This window comes from Ursus arctos, unplaced genomic scaffold (genome assembly GCF_023065955.2).
Source record: "Ursus arctos isolate Adak ecotype North America unplaced genomic scaffold, UrsArc2.0 scaffold_28, whole genome shotgun sequence".
Classification (NCBI taxonomy): Eukaryota; Metazoa; Chordata; class Mammalia; order Carnivora; family Ursidae; genus Ursus; species Ursus arctos.
Genome location: NW_026622963.1, coordinates 19627478 through 19644345, shown reverse-complemented (window position 1 = coordinate 19644345; position 16868 = coordinate 19627478). Strand labels below are relative to the sequence as shown.

Here is a 16868-nt window from a genome sequence, read left to right as displayed (position 1 = left end):
AATGCAATCCCTATCAAGATACCAACAATATTTTTCATAGAGCTAGAACAAATAATTGTAAAATTTGTATGAAATAAAAAAGGCCCCAAATAACCAAAGCAATCTTGGGAAAGAAAAACAAAGCTGATGGGGCGCCTGGGTGGCACAGCAGTTAAGCGCCTGCCTTCAGCTCAGGGCGTGATCCCGGCGTTATGGGATCGAGCCCCACATCAGGCTCCTCCGCTAGGAGCCTGCTTCTTCCTCTCCCACTCCCCCTGCTTGTGTTCCCTCTCTCGCTGGCTGTCTCTATCTCTGTCGAATAAATAAATAAATAAAATCTTTAAAAAAAAAAAAAAAAAAGAAAAACAAAGCTGAGGTATCACATATCACAATCCCAGATTTCAAGATATACTACAAAGTTGTAGTAATCAAAAACGGTGTAATACTGGCACAGAAATAGACACATAGGTCAATGCAACAGAATAGAAAGCCCAGAAATAAACTCATCCTTATGTGGTCAATCTTCAACAAAGGAGGCAAGAATATACAATAAGAAAAAAACAGTCTTTTCAATAAAAGGTGCTGGGAAAACTGGACAGCTACATGGAAAAGAATGAAACTGGACCATTTTTCTTATATCATACAGAAAAATAAACACGAAATGGATTAAAGACCTAAATGTGAAGCCTGAAATCATAAAACTCTCAGAAAGATACACAGGCAGTAATTTCTCTGACATTCGCCACAGCAACGGTTTTCGAGATATGTCTCCTGAGGTAAGAAAAACAAAAGAAAATCAAACTATTGGGACTATATCAAAATAAGAAACTTTTGCACAGTGAAGGAAACCATCAGAAGAACAAAAAGGCAACCTACTGAATGGGAGAAGATATTTGCAAATGATATATTTGGTAAGGGGTTAATATCCAAAATATATAAAGAACTTATACATGTAACACCTCCCCAATAATCAGATTAAAATGGGCAGAGAACCTGAATAATTTTTCTGAAGAAGACATCCAGATGGCCAACAGACACATGAAAAGATGCTCAACATCACTAATCATCAGAAAAGTGGAACTTTACATAAAAAACCAGGGATGTACTGTATGGTGACTAACATAATATAATAAAAAATATTATTATAATAAAAAAAAGAAAAATGTAAATCACAACCACAATGAGATATCACTTTCCACCTGTCAGAATGGCTAAAATAAGAAAAAACAAGCTTTAGAGGGGAGGGGGTGGGGGGATTGGGATAGGCCGGTGATGGGTATTAAGGAGGGCACATATTGCATGGTGCACTGGGTGTTATATGCAAGTAATGAATCATGGAACTTTACATCAAAAACTTGGGATGTACTGTATGGTGACTAACATAACATAATAAAAAACTATTATTAAAAAAAAAAAAGAAAACACAAGAAATGACAAGTGTTCCTGAGGATGTGGAGAAAAAGGAACCCTTCATACACTGGTGGGAACGCAAACTGGTGTAGCCACTATGGAAAAGAGAATGGAGGTTTGTCAAAAAATTCAAAATAGGGGGCGCCTGGGTGGTGCAGTTGTTAAGCGTCTGCCTTCAGCTCAGGGTGCGATCCCGGCGTTATGGGATCGAGACCCACATCAGGCTCCTCCTCTATGAGCCTGCTTCTTCCTCTCCCACTCCCCCTGCTTGTGTTCCCTCTCTCGCTGGCTGTGTCTATCTCTGTCAAATAAATAAATAAAATCTTTAAAAAATAAAATAAATAAAATAAAAAGTAGGTACTTAAAAAAAATACAGGAGGTGCCTGGGTGGCTCAGCTGGTGGAGCACCCAGCTCTTATCTTGGCTCAGGTCTTGATCTCATGGTTGTGAGATCTCCATGCCCAGCATGGAGCCTACTTAAAAAAAAAAAAAAAAAAAATATATATATATATATATATATATATATATATATATGCAAAAAAATTCAAAATAGAATTACCATATGATCCAATAATTCCACTGTTGAGTATTTATTCAAAGAAAACAAAAACTCTAATTTGAAAAGATATATGCACCCTATGTTTATTGCAACATTATTTACAATAGCCAAGATATGGAAGCAACCTAAGTGAATGGATAAAGAAGGGGTATATATATATATATATATATGTGATGGAATATTACTCAGCCATAAAAAGAATGAGATCTTGCCATCTGCAACAATGTGGATGGACCTAGAGAGTATAATACTAAGTGAAATAAGTCAGTCAAAGAAAAACAGATACCATATGATTTCATTCATATATGGAATTCAAGGGACAAAACAAATGAAGAAACAAACAAAAAGAGACACACAGGAAAACACACTCCACTACAGAGAACAAACTGTTGGTTGCCAGAGAGGAGGTGGGTGGGGAAATGGGTGAAACAGATAAAGGGTATCAAGAGTATACTTATCTTGAGCACTGACTAAGGTATAGAATTGTTGAATCATTATATTGTATACCTGAAACTAATTAGCAGTGTATGTTAATTATATTTCAATAAAAATTAATTACGTCTAAAAATGACAATAAAGATGTCAAAGGGAGGTGTCTGGGTGGCTCAGTCGGTTAAGCATCTGCCTTCAGTGCAGGTCATGATCCCAGGGTTCTGGAATTGAGTCCCACATGGGGCTCCCTGGTCTGCAGGGAGTCTGCTTCTCCCTCTGCCCCTCCTCCCACTTGTTCTCTCAATCTCTCTCTCTCTCTCTCTCTCTCTCTCTCTCTCATAAACAAAATCTAAAAAAAGTCGAAGGGTACAAACTTGCAGTTAGAAGATGGATAGGTTCTGGAGATCTAACGCACAGCACCGTGATTATAGTCAACTATACTGTATTATATACTTCAAAGATGCCAAGAAACTAGATTTTAAATAATCTCACCACAAAAAATAAATGGTAATTATGTGACATGATAAAGACGTTCACTAATGCTACATGGATAATCATACTGCAACACACGAATGTATCAAATCAACACTCTGAACACCTTAAACTTATATAATGTTATATGTCAATTATATGGAAATTAAAAAAAGAGAATATCTCAGGCATGTCCAGAAAAATGAAGTCATGTGTTGTGGTGGATTTATACTTTTGAACTTCGGCTCCCCCCCACTCTGCAAAAATAGAAAAAAAAGTTTTTAAAAAGAGGTAAACAAAAGGATCAGTTAAAATTATGGAAATAATTTACATTGTGATAAAGTTTGGGAGGTTCCTGAAATCTTAGTGCTTTCTAGGGAAGCTGTGGAAATCTTGGTCTATTTTCATTATGTTAATAATGTTAATAATTTCAATTACTTCTTTTTAAACATTTTATTTATTTATTTGACAGAGAGAGAGATAGCCAGTGAGAGAGGGAACACAGGCAGGGGGAGTGGGAGAGGAAGAAGCAGGCTCCCAGCAGAGGAGCCCGATGTGGGGCTCGATCCCAGGACTCCGGGATCACGCCCTGAGCCGAAGGCAGACGCTTAATGACTGAGCCACCCAGATGCCCCAATTTCAATTACTTTTTATAGGTTTGCCTAGACTATCACGTTAACATTGGTTGCATTGCTCAGGGCTAACAACAACTTGGGATGAAAACATGGTTATTTCATGCTACTGAGAAGGTCTTAATGAAAGGTCTCTGATTCATTCAAAAGGACAAACAATAATGATAATAATAAAGGCAATTTGATATCTAGAATCTTTCAAAACATGGCATCTGTGGGGAGACTAACAAAAAAAGACATACTTGGTGATGGAATATAGAGCTTATTAATTGTGTGGACTCTTAATCTATGCATAGCATATGAGGAAAATGGTTATCAGGGACTGGACCAGTCCTACTCAAAGGATACTGATGCTTTCCCAAAGAAAGTATAAGTTTTGTTCATTGATGATGAGCTTTTAAGCAGGCTCAAGACCATTATACATTCATCCTTTTTTATTTCTGAAGAAAAAATTCAAGATTTTATTTTGGTAAAAAGTTCATGATTTCCTCCCCAAACTATAAAGTAATGGCAACTCATATGTGAGCAAACGGAGGAGGGGGCTGTGCTTGAAATATCACAGGAAGGAATTTGTGTCTCCATAAAAGGGACCCCTGAAGCATTCTTTAAATAGAAAATTGATTTATGTTTTAGTTGCGCCCAAATGAGCTTCCTTATTGGCAGATTAGTTACATTTAATCTATTCTACTAGAATTTATACTGTAAACTCTTATAGGCAAGCTCTGTGTCTTTTTTTGTAACATTATAATTTTCTTTGTGCCTAGTAGTTCTTTGAGATTTATTTATGATTCTTCAAGTAGCCAATGTTACAAATGAACAGACTGCATTTTTATCCACCATTTCCCTTTGGCAATGTCCACTCCATTTTACTCAATACAAATAGACTTCTTTCCAGCCTCTGTGCTCCATTCTAGGGATACAAGCATGAATGTCACGGTCTTTGCTCTCAAGAAGTTAATTGAATGTCAGAAAATGAACTATTAATTGTAGAGTTGCAGTAAAAAAAAAAAAAAGAAAGAGTGTTCTACTTTTGGCTAAAGGGCATTTTCAATGTCCTGTACATAATAGCACCATAAACAATGACCAGTGTTTCTACATATGGACACTCTGGTCCTAAAATATTTAGTGTCTGTACATTTATTAAACATGAGTAACTATGTACCCAGAGTTGTGCTGGCTTCTTTATGATACCATACTCCATATGGCAGAAATTCTTTGATCACTGTTAGAATAATTCCAGGTACACAGTAGGCTTTCAGGTAATATTTGTTAAATGAATAAATAAAAGCATATAGATAGGGGCGCCTGGGTGGCTCAGTCGTTAAGTGTCTGCCTTCGGCTCAGGGCGTGATCCCGGCGTTATGGGATCGAGCCCCACATCAGGCTTCTCTGCTGGGAGCCTGCTTCTCCCTCTCCCACTTCCCCTGCTTGTGTTTCCTCTCTCGCTGGCTGTCTCTATCTCTGTCAAATAAATAAATAAAATCTTTGGAAAATTTCTTTTAAAAAAAAAATTTAAAAAATCATATAGATAAAGAGAAAAATAAATAATAATAAAAATGCAACCAGATTAACATTTTGTGAAGCAAATTTTAAAAAGCTTCCATGTGTTTGTTTGTTTCTTTTTAATTTGACGTTATGACGGTGTCACAGAGCAGGGGTATTGAGAAAAGAACCTCGCATCTGAGTACAGAGTTGTTGGTCTGTTACAGCCTCTTCATCTGGTTCGAGAGCATTTGCCTTCTCACATGGCGGGCTAACTTCTGCCACATACCAGTGTAAGAGTCCGACCTAGGGGTGGTACTCTTTGTTAGTTTGTCCAAAGATATTCCTTTAAAAGGAGCTTTCTGTGAATAACTAAGGGAAAGCTCTGTTTCACAAAGGATTTATTCCAAACTGAGGGATAAACATGAAAAATGACTTCCCTGTTCTGGAGGTTGCAGAACTACCGTATATTTCTGTTGTTCAAGGTACATCATCTAGCAACAAAATATGTTTAATCCTCCAACAGATGCTGCAACCTGTGGGGTCCAAGGAAGTCTGTGTGATGGCAGCAGCTCTGCGGGCTGTGGTGGGAGCTGCCTTCCCACCCCTGTGCTCAGGTGACAGGGCGAATGAAGGAGGCTAACTCTCTGGGAACCTGTTCTTCAGGCTTCTGGGCCGTTAACAAAGGCAGCATTGAACTCCGTTCCATGCGCACGGTAGATAGGTAAGAGGAACAATCTTTGCACACTGGAATGTTTTTCCCACCACCAGCTTTATTGAAGTATAACTGACAAAGAAAATTGTCCATATTTAAAGTGTACAACCTGATCATTGGGTATAACTATGCTTTGTGAATTGATTACCAAAATCAAGTTAATTCACACATCCATCACCTTACATGGTTACCTTGTTTTTTGTGTGGTGAGAACGCTTAAGATCTACTCTCTTAGCAAATGTCAATATGCAGTACAATATTGCTAATTACAGTCACCATGCTGTATACTAGAGCCCTAGAACTTATTCATCTTATAACTGAAGTTTTGTACTCCTTGAGCAGCATTTCCCCCACCCCCTGACCTTGGTAACCACCATTCTACCCTGTTTCTATGTGTTCAACTTTTGTTTCTTAGATTTCACATATGAGTGATTTATATAGTATTTGCCTTATTTCACTTAGCATAATATACCTCAAGGTATATTCATGTTGCTACAAATGGCAGGATTTCCATCTTTCTCATGACTGAATAATATTTCATTGTGTGTATCTGTCTGTACACATACTATCTATCTATCTATCTCTCTATCATCTATCTATCTATCTATCTATCTATCTATCTATCATCATCTATCTATCTAATCTATCTATCTTCATTGTCTTTACCTATTCATCCATCAACAGACGCTTAGCCATGAAATGTGTGGGAATGAAGATATCTCTGAAATACTGATTTCATCACACACACACACACACACACACACACACCTACATACATACATATCTAGAATAGGGATTGCTGGATCACATGGTAATTCTATTTTAATTATTTGAGGAAATGCTATAATGTTTTCCATAGTGGCTGTACCAATTTACATTCCCACCAACAGTGTGCTAGGGTTCCTTTGTCTACATCCTTGCCAATACTTGTTATCACTTATCTTTTTGATTAAAGTCATCATAAGAGGTGTGGGGTGATATTTTGCTTTTGATTTGCATTTTCCTGATGACTAGTAATGTTGAACATTCTTTTGTTTGAGGATACCAGTCTTTCTAGCACCATGATTTGAAGACATTACCCTTTCCCCATGTGTGCCCGTATCAAAGTTTTGTTGACTGTATATGCGTGGGTTTGTTTCCTTATTCTGTTTTATTGGTCTGTGTGTCTGTCTTTATGCTAGTACCGTGCTGTTTTGATTACTACAGCTGTGTAATAGTATAGTATTTGTATAGTTTGAAATCAAGAAGTGATCACACTCCAGCTTTGTTCTTATTTCTCTCTCTTTTTTTTAAAGATTTTATTTATTCATTTGACAGAGATAGAGACAGCCAGCGAGAGAGGGAACACAAGCAGGGGGAGTGGGAAAGGAAGAAGCAGGCTCATAGTGGAGGAGCCTGATGTGGGGCTCGATCCCATAACGCTGGGATCACGCCCTGAGCCGAAGGCAGACGCTTAAGCGCTGTGCCACCCAGGTGCCCCTGTTCTTATTTCTCAATTACTTTTGCTTTTGTGGTTCCATATGAATTTTAAGATTGATTTTTTCTATTTCTGTGAGAAATAACGATGCAATCTTGATAGGGATCACACTGAATCTGCAGATCATCTTGGGTAGCATGGACATTTTAATATTAATGCCTCCAATCCGTGAACACACATCCTGTCCATTTGTTTTATCGTCCTCAATACCTTTCATCAAGGTCTTGTAGTTTTCTGCAAACTGGAATGTTGAAACAAGAAATGGAAACTCAGAACTAAACCCATGTTATCTCCTTGCTAGCTGATCATAGACCCATCTGAGCCGCTTCCCCTTGGTAGTGAGCTTCAAGGAAACTGCTTAGAATTTTATTAGAGCTGATAAATCCACAAAATATTCCTATAACAGAGCCTCATGTAATAAAAACTGAGAGTACAAAGTATTATGAGTGTGAACTGCATGTGAAGTGGATGGCAAAAAATGTCAGAAATCAAGGACCATGGTCAATGACATGAAGTAGAAGACCATGTCAATTGACTCTTAAGGAGAAGAAAAAGCACTGATGTGCAGAAAATCTGACATCTGTTTAAAAATTCCACAGAGCAGCCATGTTTGCAAAATAATGCAACCTTTTCTTTTACACATATTTTGGGAATTTAATCATCCAAATAAAATTAGAGAACAGAGCTCATGAATACAAGCTTGAAAGAGTGGAGATGCATTATGGTGACAGAAATCACATCCTTGTTTTAAAAGAAACAAAATAAGCTAAGGAAACCTTTGGAGTTGCTCAAAGATGTTTCCTGAATAATGAGATTTCCATGCCAGTGAAGGATGAGGAAGAAGAGATTCAACTATTCACCCATTGGACAAACATTTATGTACAGTGTGAGATCTTGGAAAGACTTGAAACAGCAAAGAATGTTAAGGCACTGGTTCCAGGACACTGGGGCTGAACACAGAAGGAAAAACAGGAAATAGACAAGTGGAGAGGAGCCAGCCTGCTGGGATGTTGGTGGCATGCTCAGGAACAGCAGAGAAAGAGGATGGGAAGGCAGAATGAGGGTCAGAAGATAAGCTGGAGATGTGGATTAAGGGCACACTTGGAGTTGTCTTGACTCCCAGGCCCAAGGGTATGGACTCTAACCACTTGACAGTAGGGAATTATGGGGAAATCTATATCAAGGAGCAAGAAAAAATCAAAGTGATATTCTTTTTTACAAGATTTTTTATTTTATGAGTTCTAAGGTACCTCCATCTGCCTGATAGAGAGGGTTCACCCACTGGTTTCTTCTCCTCCCCCAGGTCTCCAAAGAGGATTGGGTCATTTCCAGGCTGGCTCTTCGGGCTTTTGTGATGCAAAGTTCAGAGACAGGAGAGGCTTGGAAGAGTCTCCGAGTCCAGAGCTGGGGGCTGGGGGAGTTTGGAAGCAAAAGAGCACAGGAGAAGCTCCAGGAAGGGACAAGAGGGGGGGGGATAGACAAGTAGGAATTTTGAGAAATGTTTCTGTGTATCCCCTTCATGGTGCTGAGGGAACGCAAAGAACCTGAGTGATTTTACAAGTGAAAATTACAAATGGACTGCATTTCTTTGAACATGCCATTAGTGTGAGAGCAGCCCACATGAATCAGGCTTCGAAGGGGTGACAGACTGACCTGGAAGCAGAACTTATGGAAGATTATCAGAAAGAGTAGAGGAGGTACAGAGATGATCAAGGAATGGTGGCAATAGAATGGATCTTGAGGATTGATTCCTTGCAGAGGAGTCTGAATGAAGAGCCCAAGATTTCAGTGTGGAGTCATCCCATAGGGGATGTGAAAAACGGCTCAACTTGGATGGCTTCTCCTCTCAATCTGCAGAGGTTGCCTAGAGCACCATGGTGAGAAAGATTGTGAGGGCAAGAGGGGAAAGAGTGTGCGTGGCAAGTGGAGATGTTTGCATGAGCCGAGGAACCTGTCCTGCATTTGTTGACCCTGGACTTGGGGAAGGATGGCATCACTGGCAACATTAAGGACATCAACATGGAAGCTGGTATTCTGGGAAGGAGAATGAGCTTGGATGAAGCTCAAGCAAAGTCTGCTGTTTTTACCATTTTGTATTTCTAGTATTAGCCAATGCATTTTAAAGTTACCACATTCGTATCCCAGTGACAACAGGGACCTAAGCATCATGGTGGCCCCTTGAAGCAAGCTCATCCACTTACAGAAAACTTCGGGTGTCTTCAAAGGGAAAGTTGTATTCCTACAAGTCTAAACATACGCTGACCATAAAATTCAGCAATTGTGCTCCTTGGTATTTACCCAGAGGAGTTGGAAATTTTTGTCTACACAAAACCTGCACATGGATGTTTATTCATAACAGTCAAAACTTAGAAGCAACCAAGATGTCCTACAGTAGGGGTATGAATTAATAAACTGGTAATCCTGACAATGTAATATTATTCCGTGCTAAAAAGAAATGAGGTATTAAGCCATGAAAAGACATGGAGGAATCTTAAATGTGTATTACTAAGTGAAAGAACCCCATCTACAAAGGTTACATACTACATGAATCCAACTATACAATATTCCAGAAAAAGCAAATCTATGAAGACAGTACAAAAATTAGTAGTTTCCAGGAGGCAGAAGGGGGGGTAGGGAGGGATGTATAGGCAGAATACATAGGAGTTTCAGGACAGTGACATTATTCTGTATAGTACAGTAGTGGAGGATATATGTCATTATACATGTGTTCCAACCCACAGAAGGTGCGACACCCAGAGTGAACTCTAAGGTAAACTATGTACTTTGGATAATAATGATGTGTCAGCATAGGTTCACTTATTGTAACAAATGTACTACTGTGGTGGAGGATGTTAATATTGGAGAAGGCTGTGCATGTGTGTGGGCAGGGGTAGATGGAAACTCTCTGTACCAGCCTCTTAATTCTGCTGTGAATCTAAACTGCTCTAAAAAATAAAATCTTCTTAAAAAATTTAAAAAGGAGTTGTAGGTCAACTCCTAGAAATAACATGACCAAGTAGACAGTGGACAGATAGCTTTTCTCCTCTTCCTTCTGCACTGGGGTTTTCTCTCCAGTTTTCCAAGTGCAGACAAAGGCTGGATAGTGTGTTTTATGCAGTGTTGCCTGACTGTGAGTATGAGGGATAGCTTTCATTTAATTCTCAAAGTTGTGCTGAAGCAAGGAAGTCATCTCCCCTTTCAACAGTGAGCTCTATCAGGGCATAGCAGACCTCTGCTCTATCCCCAGGCCCCATCACAGTCTAGTGCATATGCGGTCAATATAGAATTGCTAACAGCCAATATGGAATTGCTAACTGGAAGAATGAATCAATGTCTTTTCTGTTTCCCTCTTTCTTTTACTCAAAGAATCCCAGAATTGTACTTAGTAGTCTAAGCACATTTCTCACAGTAAGACTCTACCTGAGCTATAGAAAAGAACAATTTCTTTTTACTATTATGGTGAATATATTTCAACAAATGTATACAATCAACAAATATTTTGAGCACCTATTGTGTTTGCTTCTTGGATTTAACTGTTCCTCCTCTAGAAATTTATCCTATAGATATGCCTATGCTTGTGCATCAAATGCATGCAAAGGATATATTGATTGTGATAGCCAAATTCAGAAACACTGTATATGTCCATCAGTGGGGGACGGGTTAAATAAACACTGTGCCCTGTTATAGAGAATAAAGCAAACAGATCCTATGAAAGGGCATCATTTTTTAATTTCTCCCAATGCCTACAAAGACACAGAGAAACTGTATAGCAAAATCCAAAACCCGCAGACAATATTTACAATAAAACTAAGTGTCAATGATCCCCACGAACTCCAGCATATGTAAGCCACCAATAGCCTCAAGACTTGTATGATACCAAGTATAAATGGTTGAAAGAAGTTAGGAAGAAAGGGGAGTTGTGCCTGAGGGACCTAGAACAGAAAAAGCCCAAAATAAACTAAGTATTCACTGGAAAGCACTGTGAGCCAATCTGAGAAGCACAGGTGGCATTAAGACAGTGGGCTCTCCAGCACAGGGTAATGTTAAGGGCTCATGGTAAGAAGATGAGAGCAGCTTGGAGCAGTCAGGCCCTGAGGAACGCTTAAGATTGACCAAGACAGAGCCTCATGCTTGGGAAGAAGTGTTGGGATAGGAATCAAAATTGAACAGGATGAGAAAAAGGAAAGAAAAAGAAATTTCACTCTGAACTGGGGGAAAGGAACAGCCAGGAAGTCTTGGAAAGCAGGTGGCCATATTTTTTGACACAGAAATAGATGCCCTGGGAAGTTTGAAGAGCTTTCCTAAGCCTTGCCTCTTTCTAAAACTTCAGGAAAACAGATTTCACATGAAAAAAACAAGCAACAAAATAGTATCAAGGTCCATGCTATACAAAGTTATCAGAAAAAAGAAGAGCTGGGCAACTGCAGCCAACAATAAAGTCGTACTAGAGAGACATTGTCATAAAACATCAAGCTTTAGTTTTGATCTATTTCAAAATAAAAAAACCCGCTATGCAAATGATAGACATAAAAAAACAACATAATCAGGGTTAGAAAAACTCAGAAATGAAGCAACAGAACTTGGGAAAAAAATAGAACTAAAAGAAAAATTCACCCAGGAAGGAAGCCTAACCTACAAGGAATATGAGAGCAAATAAACACAACAGATATTGTCTCAAGAGATATACAAAAAAAGTGCAAAAGAGGAAAAAAAACAACAAAAATGAGATAAAGAGATAAAAAGGATTTAAGAGAAAGTACTGAACACCAAAGTGTACTAACACAGGATAAGAAATGTTCTTCAAGAAGAAAACCAAAGCAAGAGCCTTAACCCAAGAAAACTTCTCAGAGATAAAAGATCTGAAACTCTGTATTTAATTTGTACAATGCATACTTGACGATATTAGCCCAGAATGACCAACATTCAGACATAGCCTCGTAAAATGACTACGGTTTAAAGAAGAAGAAAAAAAATCTTTTGAACATCTAGAGAAAGAGAGAATATGACTTATAAGGAAAAGAAAAATAGACAATGACCAGATTTTTTTTTTTTTGGCAATAACACTTTATGCCAAAAGAGAATGGATTAACATATTAAAATGGTCAAGAAAAGAAAATATGAGCTACGTGTTTTATACCCAGAAAAAGTGACCTTCAACCATAAAGGACACAGCAGACTTTTACCAACATGAAAGAACTCATGGAATATTGTTGCCATTGGCCCTTCCTGAAGAATATTCTAAAGAACAAATCTCAGAAACCAAAAGGGTCAGAGAGGCATCATCATGAGGACTGGAGGTGAGCATTAAATATATAGAACCTGGGTGGCTCATTTGGTTAAGCAGCCGACTTTTGATTTTGGCTCACATCATGATCTCAGGGTCCTGGGATCGAGCCCCACATTGGGCTCTGCACTCAATGGGGAGTCTGCTTGAGGATTCTCTCTCTCCACCCCCCTAACCCTCCCCCCAAGCACGTGCTCTCTCTTCCAAAAATAAATATATAAATCTTAAAAAAAATATGTGACCCAGTAGAACTAAGAGTAAATGAAGGCTGAGAGGAAAGGATAGAAAGCAACAGCCATATCCTCTGACAATGAGGACATAGTACAACCATTACAAAATGAAGTGAGAATGAGGAAAGCATATCAGCAAAATTCTTAGATATTTTTCGTTAATCATATTATTGGTATCCTTATTCTATTATTCTGAGCATGTTATGTGTGTGATGTGAGGTAAAACAAATGACTTTGGGATGTTCTAATTCTACCATCACTTGTGTCCTTGAGAATTAGGATTTTCTAAATGAAAGGAAAGACATACAGAGGTAAGAGAGAGAAAGTTTTGTGAATGCCTTGTGGTCTCAAATTTAAATGGGAAACACCAGTATAGTGATGGTTAATATTAACCATCAATTTGACTGGGCCATGGGATGCCCAGATATCTGATTAAACATTGTTCTGGATATGTTTGTGAGGGTGTTTCTTGGTGAGATTAACATTTGAATTGGTAGACTGAGTAAAGCACATTGTCCTCTCTAATGTGTGGGGGCTTCATGCAATCAGTTGAAGGCCTGATAGAACAAAAAGAGTAGTGAGGGAGAATTTGCTCTCTCTGCCTGTCTATAAGCTGCGACACTCCCTGCTTCCAGACTCTAGCTGGAATTTACACCGTCACCTCTCCTGCTTCTCAGGCTTTTGGACTCAGACTGGGGCTATAGTATTAGCTCTCCTGGGTCTCCAGCTTGCTGACTGCAGAGCTTGGAACTTCTCAGCCTCCATAATGATGTGAACCCATTCCTTATGATCTATCTCTATTTATCTATCTACACACCCACAAACATTTAATCTACATCTCTATATCTATCTATCTATCTATCTATCTATCTATCTATCTATCTATCCATCTATCATCTATCTATCATCTATCATCATCTCTCTCCTTCTCTATCTCTATCTCTCCTATGGATCTGTTTTTTTGAAGAACCCTGACTAAAACAAATATAAAGTCAGAGGTATCTTATTCATGTATTTTGTATGTTTGTTTGTTTGTTTTCTAGCTTGGTCCACCAAAAAGGCCTAGAAACAATGATCCACTCAATGACACTGAAATACTACTTCTTTGCAAAAGAAACAGGGGCTTCAAAATGATTGATTTGAGGCCTGGAGCAGGAAATGTACAAGATGAGCCTGGAATATCTTGTCACACCAGATTGCAAAGAAGATATGAAGGACCACTAGAGTCAGATCAAAAGGACCCAGGAGCCACATTGAAGAAGCTCATATTGACCTAAGATGGGACAATCTGAATTTCACTAAATATGATCATTGAAATGTGTTGAAATCCATCAAATAAGTTAAACCCATGAATTAATGACAACATTAAAACAAAAAGAATTAGTCACCTTCAGAAGATGTGAGGGCACCAATACTTTAACTTGAAAACGGGGAAAGGAAAGAATCCAGAATTTTCATGTCTTTCCTATATGAGTAGCATCACTAGGTAACCAGATAGTAGATGATAGAAAGTGAGTCTTTATAAAAAAGCCAGATTAGGGGAAATTCTACTTATCAAATAGCCCAGATTCTTCACCAGATAAATTGTAAAGAAATGAAAGGACAGAGGAGAAAAATATAGATTAAAAGAGATTTAAAAGACATATCAAAACAGGTTTTTAATAGGTGGGATTGAAGTATAGGGTTTATGGAAGCACATTTGGGTGATAAAACTATAAAAAGAAAAACAAAAGGAAGGCATTACTCTGAAAGTCAGATTAATGTTACTTAATAGTGGGAGAAAGGAGACAGTGATTAGTGTGGGGTCTACGAAGGGGCTTTGGGGGCGGCTGGCAAAGTTTTATTTCTTGCCCTTGTGTTTGCTTCATAATAATTCATTAAGCCAACATGTTTGGTTTATGTAGTTTTCTGTATTTGTATTTTATTTGAAATAACGTGATTTTAAAAACAAGTGAGATCCAACATAAAAGCTATGGGGAATTCCCCAATTAAAATGAATATTTTGTGAACTAAGTTAATATCCAGTAATATATGTGCTCCGTTTGGCATGTGAAAATTTTTTTACGTATTAAACTTTTTTTTTTAAATGAGAGAGATCCAGATATACTGAAATGGGTCCAGATTTCAGGATATCTGAATCAATTTCCAAAATATATGGTCAAGTGAAATAAGCTAAAATAGAAGAGTGTGTATAACATGATCCATATATTTATGTGTCTGGGCAATATTTGTATGCACTTAGACTATCCTGGGAAGACATTGAGGAACTGGGGCAGCAGGGGGGGGGACCAGGGGCTGAGAAGCAGACTTACTTCCACTATACACCTCTTGAACTTTTGCTATGTCCATGCTTATCATTCAAAAAAGCAATGAACTATCTTTTTAAAAATGTATTATTCCTAAAGAACCTGAACATCTCTTCCCTCTGATTTTTTATCTGTCATCCACATTTTGGTCTCTGTTCACTGAGGAGGGTGCCCATGCTGACTGGTGGGTGGGGCTAGGAGTGACAGTGTGTCAGTGACAGTCAGGCTTTATAGAAGCTGCAGGGCTTTACTTCAATTTAAACATTCTCTCTTAGCTGTACATTTGTTAGTTGACAGGGTTTGAGGCTGGCCTGCATTTGAATACACTGAATGCAGTATGCATCACACCTGGGTAAGGTCCACAGAGTACCAGACTTTCTTACCTGTGTCTTAGGCTTGGTGCCAGTTAGGTCTTCCACTGCAGGACCACCATTTACTACATCCATGGCATCATTTCTCCTCCCTAATCAGCTTCTTTTAGAATGGACTGGATTTCATAGGGAATGAAAGCTTTTTCCCCGCACCCTGGTGAAAGAGCTCTCTGTTGAGATAGTTTGCCAAGAGAAGTAAAAATGCTCAGTTGAAATTCCACATTGAAATTTAAAATAAAATATTTGAAAAGTTGAGAGTCGGTGACTCCTTTTGAGTGTTTTTTGTTGTTGTTGTTATTGCTATATATTATAATTCCTTGGGTGAAATGTATAATGACCTCAGGGATTTATAACATAATTACTCTGAAAGTAAATCGAGAATTACTTGATATGATACATTATGAGTAAGAAGGTATCTACATAGAAATTAAACTGTCTCATAGTTTATTTCTTTCAAAAATTATTGTGGCACATATCTCACAGGAATTTTTTTTTCCTGGTTCATAGAGAATGTGCATTTTTAAGTTTTAAAAGATGCTATCAAATTACCGAGATGCCTTTCAACAGATGAATGGATTAAGAAGATGTGGTCCATATATACAATGGAATATTACTCAGCCATCAAAAAGAACGAGTTCTCAACATTTGCTGCAACATGGACGGCACTGGAGGAGATAATGCTAAGTGAAATAAGTCAAGCAGAGAAAGACAATTTTCATATGATTTCTCTCACCTATGGAACATAAGAACTAGGAAGATCGGTAGGGGAAGAAAGGGATAAAGAAGGGGGGTAATCAGAAGGAGGAATGAAGCATGAGAGACTATGGACTCTGAGAAACAAACTGAGGGCCTCAGAGGGGAGGGGGGTGGGGGAATGGGATAGACTGGTGATGGGTAGTAAGGAGGGCACGTATTGCATGGTGCACTGGGTGTTATATGCAACTAATGAATCATCGAACTTTACATCGGAAACCGGGGATGTACTGTATGGTGACTAACATAGTATAATAAAAAAACATTAAAATAAAAAAAATCAAAAAAATTACCATAACCAAAGATTGTACCAATTTATATTCTAAGAGCGCAGACTGTGATCTATTTGCCCATTTCCTGAAACTCTAATACTGGATGTTATCAGTCCTAAAAAATTCTTTTGCCCTTCTGACCGGCAAAAAAGGCTGACCCCATTGTCATTATCACATTTCTTTGATTACTAATATGACTGATTATCTTTTCATTCACTATTAGCCAGGGTTTCTTCTTTTTGTGAAATTCCCACTCACACCCTTTATCCAGTTTTGACTGAGTTTTCTCACTGAGTTCTTTGAGCATTAGGGATAGTGACCTTTTCCCTCCTATTATAAATATTACATGTATCTCCTCTCCCTCTGTTATTCATCTTAATTTTGGGTGAGAAATCTTGCTACATAGAAATATTTAATTTTTGGTTGTCACGTGTCCTTTGAACAGAGTTTCACATTAACTAGAACTTAAGAAAGACTTTTGCTGTCTTTTTGCTT

The 16868-nt window shown here is 38.2% G+C and overlaps 1 pseudogene; it reads right to left on the bottom strand.

The window, feature by feature from the left end:
* Window positions 1-15423, bottom strand: part of LOC113263550 (3-oxoacyl-[acyl-carrier-protein] reductase-like) — a 57235-nt pseudogene extending 41812 nt beyond the window's left edge.
* Window positions 15424-16868: the final 1445 nt, after the last annotated feature.